We start from the raw sequence: 13090 nt of genomic DNA, 5'->3' as shown, positions 1-13090 counted from the left end.
AGAAATGTGTATAGCACAACAACACTCTACTGACATTCATCCTTCAGTGCTGGCTGCATGCTCCTCTCCTCTCCTCTTCTCCCCTCCCTCCCTCCCCCACCTCTTCTGCCTCATCCCTGTAGTAGTAGAGAGTGGATCACCAGGGGAGCTAAACCCTTTGCCCATTAACATATAGAGTCTTTATTTGAATCCCATTCACTTTTCCATCCATTTAGAAGAGTGATGCCGTCCGGTCGCGGCGGTGGCATTGCACGAGGACCCCCCTGATTGAGCTTCAATTTGATCGTTTTTATCTGATTGTGAGGTAAACAGTATCGTGATGGATAAGATCTCATTACAATAGGAAAGTGAGTTTAATTTCCTGTACATGTTCCATCTTTATTAATGTCACAGGCAGCAGGTCGTCAATTGCATTACGGGCCTTGGTACGCCGGGCGAGGCACGCTGCTTGACACAAACGAGGCCAGCGAGCCAGCTTAAAGGGATTACGTTTGGCACAATCCTCCAGCCAATTTCGATTTTGGTTTCTGGCATTGACACCACGTCACACCACAGTGTAAAAATTTTTACACCACTTTGTGTGTAAAAATAGACCTGCAATACAGTCCCCGTTTAATTCATCTACATTAGTGTTGTCTCTATACGAGTCTCATCCCAAATGTCTCGAGATGGCTGCCAAAGTGGCAAGAGACCAGCTGGTGTAGAGGAACAGAGGACTTGTTGTCTGTCAAGAAGCAAACTACAGAAGGAATACAGTGACTATCACACCTTGACACTACCTATCGAAGTGTGGAGGGTGGGGGGGGAGAAACAAACTTCAATAATAAACCTGTCAACACTCCCATCTGAATACCCCGGAGCTCACAACCGTCTCAACTCTCCTCCCCTGGCGATAGTCATCATTGCGGACACTCTCTCCTGAGAGACAGCATCTCATCTATCAGTCAGTCACACACACACACACACACACACACACACACGCACATCACATCGTCTCAATTTGTCCCATTATATCCTTAACACAGTCTAAAATACCTCTGCTGCTCTAGGAAGAAAAACTGTTGTTGTGGAGGGTTGAGAGGACTGTTGAGGTGTGCGTGTGTGTGTGTATGTGGGTGTGTGTGTGTGTGTGTGTCTGTGTGTGTGTGTGTGTGTGTGTCCGTGCGTGCATGCATGCATGTGTTTGTGTGTGTGTGTGTGTTTGTCTATGTGGTGTCAGTGGCTTCATTACCGGCGTTTGCTATTGCCTTTCCCTTTCCACTAAGACTCTGAGACAGGCTTGTTTGTTTGTTCCCCTCGCTGTAATCCTCGGTTGGAGGTTTGACGTGCAGCGTGGAGCCTAGGCTGTGTTACCCAAGGGGCCTCTGGGAGCCGGAGCAACCAGGAAAAAGAAAGAGAACCAGGCACAGGAGACTTACACCCCCTGCACCTGATCATTACCATGCTAAATTTATATTGATTGCTGTAGCTTAAGAGCTAAATGTAAGTTATTCCCCCGACGCGGCCTCCTCGGTATAGGATCTGTGGTGGTGGGCTGCTGGGTAATCCAGAAGGAAACCACAACATGTGCACTGCGTGTAGGCCGTAGATATGACAGCACACATTATAAACCGTTCCAGGGAGCATTTATGTAAACCTGACCAGCCCCCCCCCCCCCCCCACCCCCACCCTCCCCCAGCAGTGATTTCTATGATGAGATGCACACCTCTGGGATTTCATATTACATCCAAGCGTGCATGCCGGGAAAGGGAAGGTCCTAAAGGAATGGGCAGCAGCGGGAGGGTTTAGTAGTACTGTAGGTTCGTCAAGACGTTCCTTAGCTTTTCCTGTATACTTGCTCCATACTGCTGGATAAAGTTGTGTGTTTGCTGGCATCTCTCCTCCTGCAGGCAGCTTTCAGCACACATATGCATATGTGCTTGCCCTTGACATTATCATCAGCAGATTTGTGCTAAGGGCCCCGAGGTAAGGTTGAAATACTGCTGAGGCTTCTGAGAGAGTGGCCCGCTTTAAAGAGAGTGTCCAAGGGCTAAATACGCACCCGGAGACGGGAGCAGAGGAAAGGGAAAACAGCTCTGGTAACTGAACCTAACAGAGCACCCCTCAGGGGACAGCAGTAATTAAACAGTGATTAAATTAAGGGGCAATGCGGGCAAAACGCTGACTGATTGACACTCTGCCGGCTCCTCTCTCTCTCTCTCTCAGTCTGTCTCTCTCTTCCTCTATTTCTGTCTGTCTCTCTCTCTCTCCCTCTCTCTCCCTCTCTCTCCCTCCCTCTCTCTCTCTGCGGGTTCAGCTCTGTCGTGGAGCATTGCTTTCCATTGACCTCCAATTACTCACCCACTCTGAATTCTTCAAGGTCCAATTTTCGAAAACTATTTCCTTAACTGTGTTAGGAGCATGGATCGCTGCACATTTGTTTTGCAGAGACGGCTGAGCTGGTACAGAGAAGTAGTTCAGTAAAAGGAAAAAGAAAAAGAAAAGCACTTAAATGCATGGTGTCTTTGTGCTTCCAATACTATCAATGTTTACTTCAGATAAAGTCACACAGTACAACTGCTCCTGCATATCAGTCTGTACAACAGATGGACTCACAAAAGTACAATCACAAGAAGCTGCCATTGATTTAGAAAAAACGTACTACTGCCGAATCCAAAGCGTGTCGGCCTCTTTTTTTCTCAAGCCGTGGCCGGGCAGCTTTAGATGTGCCTTATCAAATACTCTCCTATGGGGGGAAGTACTATAAATTACCTTTGGCGACTCCTTAAACCCATGGCAAATAGACAGACAGAAGAGCTGGGCAACTGCAATAAAACCAGCTTTAACAAAACAATCAGAAAATCCAGGACACTGAAATTGCCTCCCTCCGAATCTAAAATTCTCCACACGTCCATGGCTTACCCTGCTTGCCACGGCGCACCGGGTCCTCAGGCCCTTGTATAGATTTTTATAAACCATGGTCTTGTGCTTATTAAAATACGTACTGAGGGTCCTTAAACAATCTGTTAAGTCTTCTGATAGCGAAGAAGGTCCTCTTGGTGTGTAATACAAATTCAAATAGTTGTATGGAGATGGATTACGGGGCAGACAAAAGAACAGGGGCCCACTTTGGAGGATGAGTTCAAGATGACAGGTATTGATTAAGTGCTGAATGAGAGCACTCCTATTAAAGCCAGCCACCACACAGCTCATGAAAGAATCATATAGCACATACAGAAGGCGCTCTGCAAACATGCAGGCGTGGAGTGTAGGCGTGAGCACATTGGAGCTTGTCATTTCGCAGGCCAAACAGTTGACAACCTGCTTGGTTTTCTGTGGTTTAAAAGTCATTAAATAATTATGTCAAACTTTTCTTGTGCATTTCAAAAGCCTATTAGTACCTATGTAACTGGGTAATAACTGAAAAGAAGCAGCCAGGCCTCGACAGCGAGCAGATAAAGCAAGCTTTTGTGGATGTGGCTTTGCCCAGAAAGATAGACATGATTCCAGTATGCCAGAATCCATTACTCTTTGGTTTTGAACAGCTCAGCTTGACACCACCACAGTTCTTTTTCTCCTGACACTGGTATTGGAGGGGAAAAAGAGGAAGGATGTTCTCAGAGATAACATGTGAATTTCATTTCTCTGTGAAACGGCGGCAGTGGAAGACTTAGCCCCTCTGGAGCATAAATTGTGCAGTCGTCGACGCGCGGTTGTCAGAGTTTTGTGATGATGCCGTGCGAAGACAGCCGTAATCGCTTGACAGCCTGACCCACCTCATCATCCTTGACATTAAGCACACCGCTGTTTTCTCTTTCTCTATCCCTTCTCACCACGATAAACAAATGTTTTAACCCTGATTTGTATCGGTGGAACCAAAAGAAACGTGGTGACACAAAAAGTGTGGGAATCTTCTGAGGGAGCAAGAAGCAGAGATGGAAAGGTGAGTGAATGGAGAGCAAGGAATAAAAGAGAAAGATAGTTAGCAACCCAACATGTAATAAGGGCCGATAACACCGATAACTTGTCAATGACATAATAAGATTTCTGAACCAATAACGTAATACCTTTTTGACCATAACGTGGACTAGGGTTTTTTGTGTGGTCAGGTCTTGGAGCAATTATTGGAAAGAGGCAATAATATGGAAATGTGATACTACACAGCCAATACATCAAGTTGTGAAGTATATTATTTCATTATTACTGTTAAGATTATTCTATACCCGGCCAATAATGTACCAACCAGCCTATAATGTAGGATAATAACTTATTACATGATGAGCAAAAAAAGTTATTACGCTATTGGTTCAGACATGTTATTACCTTATAGGCAAGCTACAACATTATCAGCTTTTATTACATAAACAATTTGAAAAGATGACGTTATTGGCATTAAGTTATCGCCCGTTATTACATTACTGGCTGCTACAGGGACCAGCATGGACACACTGCCGCCTAACAAATAGGGGGGCATCTGAGACCAATCTCTTGAGGAAAGCTCTCAGTTCACTGCAGACAATGTTCTGGTGGAAAATGAGCAATACACGCTTCTTTGAGCCATCTACCTTCCTGCCTCACACAGCCACTTCTCAGACCTGGGTCCGAAGCAAATTATACTTCGTCTGCACTGTCAGGTTTGCATGCCAAGTTACAGGCAAAGATCACTAAAAGCCCCCTTAACGCTAGCCTCGGTGGGATATGTGGTTTACTTCTGGGACTAGAAAGCAGGCTCGTCAAATCAGAGCCTTTTTTTTATTTTTTATTTTAAGTGGTGATTCCTGACTTGTGAGGTTCGGCTAACTTTTGAAAGCACTCAAACAAACCATAATTGTTCAATGAGCAGTAAGACCGTCTTCAGAGTGAAAACCCAAACATTAAGTATGTATGGTTTCTATTTTTTTCCCATTATATGGAACTACGTGGTTTGAATATTCAAACTATGGAAAAAACATCTCCAGTTAGATGTCGGAAAAGAAGCACCTCACAGACCCATCACCCAAAGTATTTTCAGTACACAGATCGGTGAATGGCATTGATGAAAGGCACATTTGACGTGATTACCTCTTGACATTTCCCACCATGAATGAAGGCAGCAGTAGATAAGGCAATCACTGAGCTGACATAGTGTAAATATATAAATATGCTTATTTATCCATGGTCTCCGGATAAAGACATAAGGGCACATAAAAACGCATGAATGAACGTCTCTCAGAAGCTATCATGCCTCTCCGCCTGCCGGCTTCCCCTGCCTGTCTGTCTGTAGAGGCTGACAGTACACCAGCGTGCCCTTCATTATCACCGGGTAATGCTCATCACAAACGGCCGTGGCTTTTCTCCATAAAAACCCCCCAAGTCTCACTCACAATGAGAAATAGAGGGAGATAAGGTGCGGGAGACCATTTCTCTTGACATTCACGACGGCAAACTCATCAGTCATGCTGTCAAAGGCACTGGTCCTGGCTAGTTTGGGATTTATGAGAAATAATGATGGGTCGAAAATAGCCGGTGAGGGCTTTGCTTTTACCTTTGGTTTGGGAGTCTTGTGTATTGAGGCACGCTCTGCATAAAACCCAATTTCTTTTGTCAGTGACCCCTTGCTCTGATTTCACATCCAATCTCAACAGGAGGGTTTGGCTGGGCCTGTTTGAGTTGGTGCTGACATTTCCGCCTCACATGATAAAAGAGTGGGAGCAGCAATACGTTTATTTAAAAAAGAGAGTGCATCGCCATGAGCATTAAGAAAGGGAACCGCTCCCTTTGATTCACAGGGTATTAATCGAGTGAGGGTCAAGGCCTCTGTGCCGGTAATCACACTTTAATTCAGCTTAAGAAAACCCAACAGCACAGACCAAAGCACACCAATATGGACCTGTCCTCTCCTGGACCATATCTGAAAATGGGATGACAACCAAACGGTAATAGCATGTGTCAAACACTCATATTTTCTCTTCAGACTAGTGACATGCAATGACAGGCAGGCCCCAGTGCCATTCTCTTTGTAAACACTGTGGGACACACTGCCGTTCACGTAGGAGCAGTTATTGTGATCTACCGCAAGGTCTATAAACTTAATGTAAATTATTCATCCCAAAGTCATTTGAAAGTGGATTTCAATAGTGTTGCAAGGGCAACATGGTTGAATCATATAGCACAAGTGCACAACTATAGATTATAGTCATTAGGACTTTTAATGGGATCCCTATGGGACCATACTGCGGGGATGTCCTCAAGCACCAAATTATTAGTCAATTTCAGATGATCAACTTTATTAATTATTATGCTTAATATATCTTATGAATGTGCCAGGAGATATAGCCTAACTACCTAAAAGCTGCAAATGAATTGCTCGACATACATCTAAATTAACTTAACTAATGAATTACTGGATTGGTTCGATGAGTAGCCCCCTTTTCACTTGAAACTTCGTGAACCAAAATGAAGGCATGCCTGCAAAAAAATAAATTCACAAAGTGCAACATTGCTTGTGACCAAAGTGTTGTGAAAATTACTGGACAAGAGAGTTTGACAATTTTGATTCAAGTGTGTGAATGAGACCTCTTGAGGCTCAAGGGTACTCGGATCTGTGAGGAAATTAAGCCGTGAGATTGTAGCCGAGGGGACGGTGGATTGGCAGCGGCATTAGCCCCTCGGCACCTCTGCTGCATAACACTATGGCTCTGGCAAAAAGAGATGGACAGGAATAGCAAATTAAATCTTCTTAATAGTAGCAAGGGATGTACAGTCAGGTCGGTTTGAACCGCAGGACCGCGCTGGAGCAGGGCATGGAGGGTGGTGTTTTTAGTGGAATAAAATGAAGTGGCTATGAAGTGTTTTGGTTAATGGGTCTACTCCAACCACCTTCATACAGAAGGCAATGTCATATTTATATCAATTTGAAACCAGCTCCTTCACAACGCCTCCTGCCCTATTCTTGAAACAAAAGTTCATAGGTCACGTTCCATTTGTTGGTGTTAATTTGAATAGATTTATTAAATCCATTGCATTACTGAAAATAACATACACTAAAGAGTTACACAACAACAACAACAGAGTGAGAAAACACTAGAGCACTGTGCTCAGCTGGCTTTCATCCGTGGATTTGTGTTGATGTTTTTTTTCTCCTTTCTAGGTTGTGACACCCCATTGCTGTGCCACAAAGACTAACCTTAATGTAGACAAAGCCAAGTCGGCAGATCTTTGCACAGGCAACACGCATGAACACACTCACACAGACACACACTTTTAACAGTAGAAGGTGCACAGACGGAGCAAGGCGTTTTTCAATGCATTTAGATGAGACCTTTAACAAAGGTCCCTAATGCAGATATCAATGAACCAAGGGACTGGACTATCGGAGCGAAATTGGCTGACGGAGGGATGTCACCTCTGAGCATGAAAAATGATGAATCCCATTTGTAAACTTCTCTTCCCCCCCCCGCCCCCTCTCTACACGGACACACGCTACCCCCCTCCTCCGCTTTATCACCTCCCCCCACTGTTGGTCATTAAACTAGGGAAGCAAAACTGTGACTTTGGTGGCAAATAACAAGTGGTCTGGTAAAATTGGCACTTTCCTGGCCATTTCATCCGACTGTCAAGAGGCCGGCAGAGGACCTGGGAGATTTCAGCGATGACAGGACAGATTAACATCATGGACTTTTTCATCTTCCTCTCATCTTCCACACTGTTCTCCAAGGACATCAACAGAATGAAACCAATATATCTATGAACCCACACACAACACAACGAGTGGAGCTTCCAAAATATTAGATTGTGCGTGTTAGATTGGACAATCGACTGTTTTCTTCTTCCCGCTGACATGTTTGCGCTCCATTTGAGAGGCGAAGGCAACACCTACAGATGAACAAATGGGTCCCTTTTCATACCCTGAAAATAAATAGATGTGTATTTCCCATATACGACTTCTCACTTTTGTATGGTGCGGGGCTAAGGTGAGAAATGCAAAGATCAACCCTAATGATACGACACGGCCCATGCATAATACAAGAATCTACAGAGCTTGCAGAAATCATGCTAAGCATATAGAGTGTGATAAGCAACGTAATATGCATACCGGGCATTTCTAAGGAAACAATGATATATTGCTAATCATCCTAGAATGAATTACTGCATGTTTAAAAGCGGTGTGTTGAGTCAAAGGTGGAGAGGCTAATATACCAAACAGGCATCTCTGCTGGAAAATGAAAACTTCCCAGAGGAATGAGATGGCCAGCCTAAATGCTTACATAGTGGTTTGGGTGATGGAGTGACTTTGGGAGGGTTTGTGGTCTGCCAGTGTTCAAAGCTGTGCCTTGAAGGTTAAAGGGTAAATTTGCTAAGTTAATCACATAATGAGGCCAATTAAACTAGGAGAGACCCAGGTGAAATGGGAGCTGCCGCAGAGTCTCCAAAAAACTAGGCTCTGCTGACTTCCTCTCTGGGCAAAGGACTGGACAGTGCAGTTGAAGCTCCAGTAATCCTTTAATAAGTAGTCCACTTCCACATTGTAACAGTGAGTTTTATTAATGTATCTATATGTTATGCTGGATTATGTGTCTGTATTTGGCAAATTAATTTAGTAGAAATCGTGTACATTCACATCAAGGGCAGCCTGAATTAGGGACGCGACTAACAATGATTGCCATTGTCCAAGATTATTTTTGCAATTGAAAGAAATTGAGATTGAGGTACTGAAAATATCAGAAAGTAGTGAAAATGGCTAATGAAAATCCCAGAGAGTGATGTTAGATTTTACATTTTGAATGATATAATATATAACATAACAAATGAGTTATTCCTCATATTTAAGTTTGAAGGTGCAGTTTTGCTTTATAAATAACTTTAAGTCTCTGAAAACCTTCTTATCAATAAGCTCTTACAAAGAGCAATGGGGGTCCTGCCTACAAGCAGCTCCAAAACCTTCAAACCACATAGTAGCCTACAAACATTGTTTTTCTTTTCTCCCAAAAACATGTACTTTGTCGATAAAATCATGAACATTTCATGTTAATGAGAGCAACCTCGATATCAAACCAAGTTTACAGGACCTTAATCAACAATTAAAGCTGGGGTATATGATTTCTGATTGGTCAACGTTAACATGAGCTGACATTTTGACTAATCAGAGCGAGGCTCCAATTCTCTGTTCTTATTGGCTGTTGGGACTGTCCATTCACTTTGGCACGACTGTGTTGGTGTAAACTAAAGTGTGTCAGGGTTGGACCATAGGGGAGGGACCAAAGAGAACAAGTGGAGCGGTTGAGGTATTTGGATTCGAATCTCTATAACTGCCATTTTCTCCCCAAATCCTCCACCCCAGCTTTAACAACAAAAATTGTTAATTGCAGATGTTAAATCATTTATAATCATCTTTTCAGAACCTCACAACTAAACACTGATCTAGTGTCATTTGTTAGTGTAATTTTAACATTGCCGTGGGGGTTACTGGATGAATACAACCTATCTATTTTGTGTTTTTCTACCCAAGATTATTGTTATAATTTACACCCTAACAGCTAAACTGGGGCCAGTTAACACAGTATTGGATCAGCGCTATATTGGTCCTTTTTTAACCCAGTGATTTTAGTGTGTAATTTGGATTTATTTTGACAATGTTCAGGAATTGTTATACTCTAACCCTATCACTCAAACCGTAAACAACACCAGACAGATTTCACCTGAACTTTATCAAATATTTCCTAACACTGCTCATCCCCATCACAAAGAAGCATGTTTGTGGCCAGTCTGCAGAGGGCCCCCTTGATTATAAGAGTGCTCTGGGAAGGTCCATGGGAGGATAAATCACTCCGCCGGCAATTAGACTTGCCTGAGTGCTTCCTACATACCTGCAACTCCACAGGCACAGCAGTCCTCAGGTCAAAGATCGTGAGGGGTTATACACTGAACAAGATGGATCGCAGTCAAACAGTATATTCCCGTGCTATCCTCTTACACACAAGAGTGCTAAAGAGCTCAACAATCTTGGAGTGTCGCTTCCTTCTAAACTATCTCTACTTGACATACAAGAGCGTTATGACTATTTTCATTATGATACAGACATGTTCTCCTTTACCTGTTAAACGCCAGAGAGCGGAGGCCAGTGGGTGTGTGCTGTAAATTCATTTTGAATGCAAAGCAGACAACAGACAGAAGATCTTGTTTGGAGGCTGGAATGCTGGTGTACAAATGTACAGCTACATCCCTGTCACTGACACAATTGCAGAGAGAACAGTATAATACAAGGGGAAACATATGGATGCTAATGAAAGAATAGTTCATCTTCATCAAGGGTTTCTAAAAAGGCCCACCACGATCCACTAATCTGGATGTAGGGGGATTTGCGGCAAGTAAGACGGACAAGGGAAATTAAGGCTGGCACATTTTACCAGATCATATTGCGATGATTTGTTCATTAAATGCAAAGCGACAGGCTAGAAGTGAGACAGCGACTAAAGCGCGGCCATGATTTAGACTTAATCCGTCATTATCCCACCTTTGAAGTGACCTCACATGTGCGTCTTCCCACTGTGACCCAGAAGCACACTCACAGCTTCTTCATTAGCCCGGATGAAGCAGAGCCACAGCACACCGACTTTGATGTCCCGTCTGGACCACACACACACACACACGTACACACACACACACGTACACACACACACACGTACACACACACACAGAAGGGCACCTACATACATACACACACATTGGCCCATCACAGATATCCTTATCACTGACTACACCGAGGGATGGAAAAACATTATGGTTTTTAATCAATTATGGCTCTCACCTTTGGGGCAGCACATTCATAAAACATGATAGAAGCAGCTGAGGGACATTATTCCAATTGCGTGCTGAGATTGAAATGAAAGAAATTGTATGGTTAGAGGGTAGACAAAGACGGCAATTTCGCACAGCGGAACATCCTTGGATTTACATATGTGCACACAAAAGGCCTATAACGTGATTTCACTGATATCATTTACGTGTAGCCAGTGATTTATCATCCTTGGATCACCGAGTAGAAATCAAGCAGAGATCTCCTAAAGAGCTCCGCGCATTCTGCCGGTAAATGATAGCTGTTATAAAAGTTTATCATGGCGATGAAATGGAACGACTCAATCAAAAAGGCACAGGTCGCCGTCATGCAAAATGGTGCCCAATCAGTGGTAGTTATTTTGAGGTAGGTAAGGACAGATTGAACACATTGGGAACATGCGTGCGGCAACACTGGTCTTTGTTAAAAAACAATCAGAATACGCAGATACAGTAATTGAAAAAGGCAGGTGGTATGTAAGTATTATTAAACAGGAAGCTTCATACAGTTTAATCCGTCTGTTCAAAGAAGCCTCCCAGATGTGCTGATAATTAACTTTAATGTATTGGCATCAAAAGGTTTCCATACACAGCTCTGGTAAGCTTAATAGCAGACTACAACAACAGCAGAGAAAAGCTGATTACTTCGACTCACTGAATCCACGGATTTTAATGAATAAACAATTTTGGAATTAGGTGCAATACATGGTAATTATGTTAGAAGCCATTTCCTACTTGCGCATACACTTTTTTTATTATCATTAAAGGTTAAGTATGGTTGTTTCAGGGTAAGCAGTACAAGGTAGTTGGAAGTTTGAATTTAAAATATCAACAGGCTGCATTAACATTGAATATTTAGAAAAAAAAGGCTAATAATGTTGTTGACCATTGGCTTTAACTGTAAACCATTATCATTGTCATAATTTGTGAAATTTAGTTTTGTGTTGCGTTTTGACCCTTGGGGCCACCATACTACACCATTCAGATATTCCCTGCGCTATTTAGCATGGTAGAAAAAGATTACGGATGTCCAAATACTTTTTTATTGTGTTGAAATCAGCATGCTTTTTGGGCGATTCTGACCCACAATCCAGTCTGCTCCGGAAGTGGTGTTACATCGACGGTGCCTATGTATGAAAAAAGATGTGAAGGATGTATTAGCCATAGGCATGTTTAAGGCGCAATGTTGTGATGAAATACATAAGTAAAAGTATGTCACAATTGTGTCTCTAATGCATGTTAACAAGATTATTTGTAGAATAGAATAGAAAAAAATAAAAAGAATGCTTTTTGGAACACAGGGTTAGTCCTGGGCTGAAGTTGCTTTTTTCTGAGGACTTCAATGAACATCCAGCAGGGGTCACTTTCCACTCAGGGGGCAGTTAGTTATTTTTCTATGCAGCTACTTTAGAAATATTGACAATATCTCAATATATCCATAAGTAAAAGTATTCACTATGCAAATTAATGCATTCTGTATGTATATTGAAGCTTTCTTATATAAAAGAAAAAGTCTGTGAATGTTAAAGAAAGGACCCATCTGTGTAGTTGGCACACAGTCTGCCAGAGTCCACTTCTTTACAAAAAAGGTGTAAGCACCCAGGCGGTCAGCTGCGTGACACACATGTTTGCTGCATGGTGTAGCAGTAGATTCCTCTCCCCAGGCAATGGCCCGTCAGGCCAGACAAGGAGGCCGGGTGTTAAAGTGTGAGCCGGGTACACAGAGTATCAAGAGGGCCATCTGCCCTGGGAATGCACACATCCATCTTACTAAGGACAGCCAGTCTGGGAAGAGATAAAGGAAAACGAGGAGCCACAGAGAGGAAGAAGGGGAAGCAAGAGGGGCACAGACAAGGAAGCAGTGGGGAAGCAACAGAGAACAAGAAATAGAAACTGAAGAAACTAATTTGTACACGCGTGTGTGTGTGTGTGTGTGTGTGTGTGTGTGTGTGTGTGTGTGTGTGTGTGTGCGTGTGTGTGTTAGTGTACAATTTTGGTGGTGGAGGGGAGCTGTGAAGGAACAAAAGGGCGAAGGTGAAAGTAGTGAGAAGGGAGAGCCTGGTATAACAGAAATCTAGAGTGGTGGCACCATCTGCAGACAGTGAAGGCTGAACACATTAAACAAGCGCAATTATGCATTTAAAAAAAAAGATTTATATGATAATTTTCATGCTCACAAAAGCCTGGATTGGACTTTAAAAAATTCTTAACAACAGCAGGAAATGCAGAAATGTCAGCAAATCAATGAAGCAACTTTCTCTTCTCTTCAAAGCTTATTTTTGCCTGCTACTACTGATAT

Source organism: Ammodytes marinus, assembly GCF_949987685.1.
Source record: "Ammodytes marinus genome assembly, chromosome: 15".
Lineage (NCBI taxonomy): Eukaryota > Metazoa > Chordata > Actinopteri > Uranoscopiformes > Ammodytidae > Ammodytes > Ammodytes marinus.
This window is presented reverse-complemented; position numbering follows the sequence as displayed.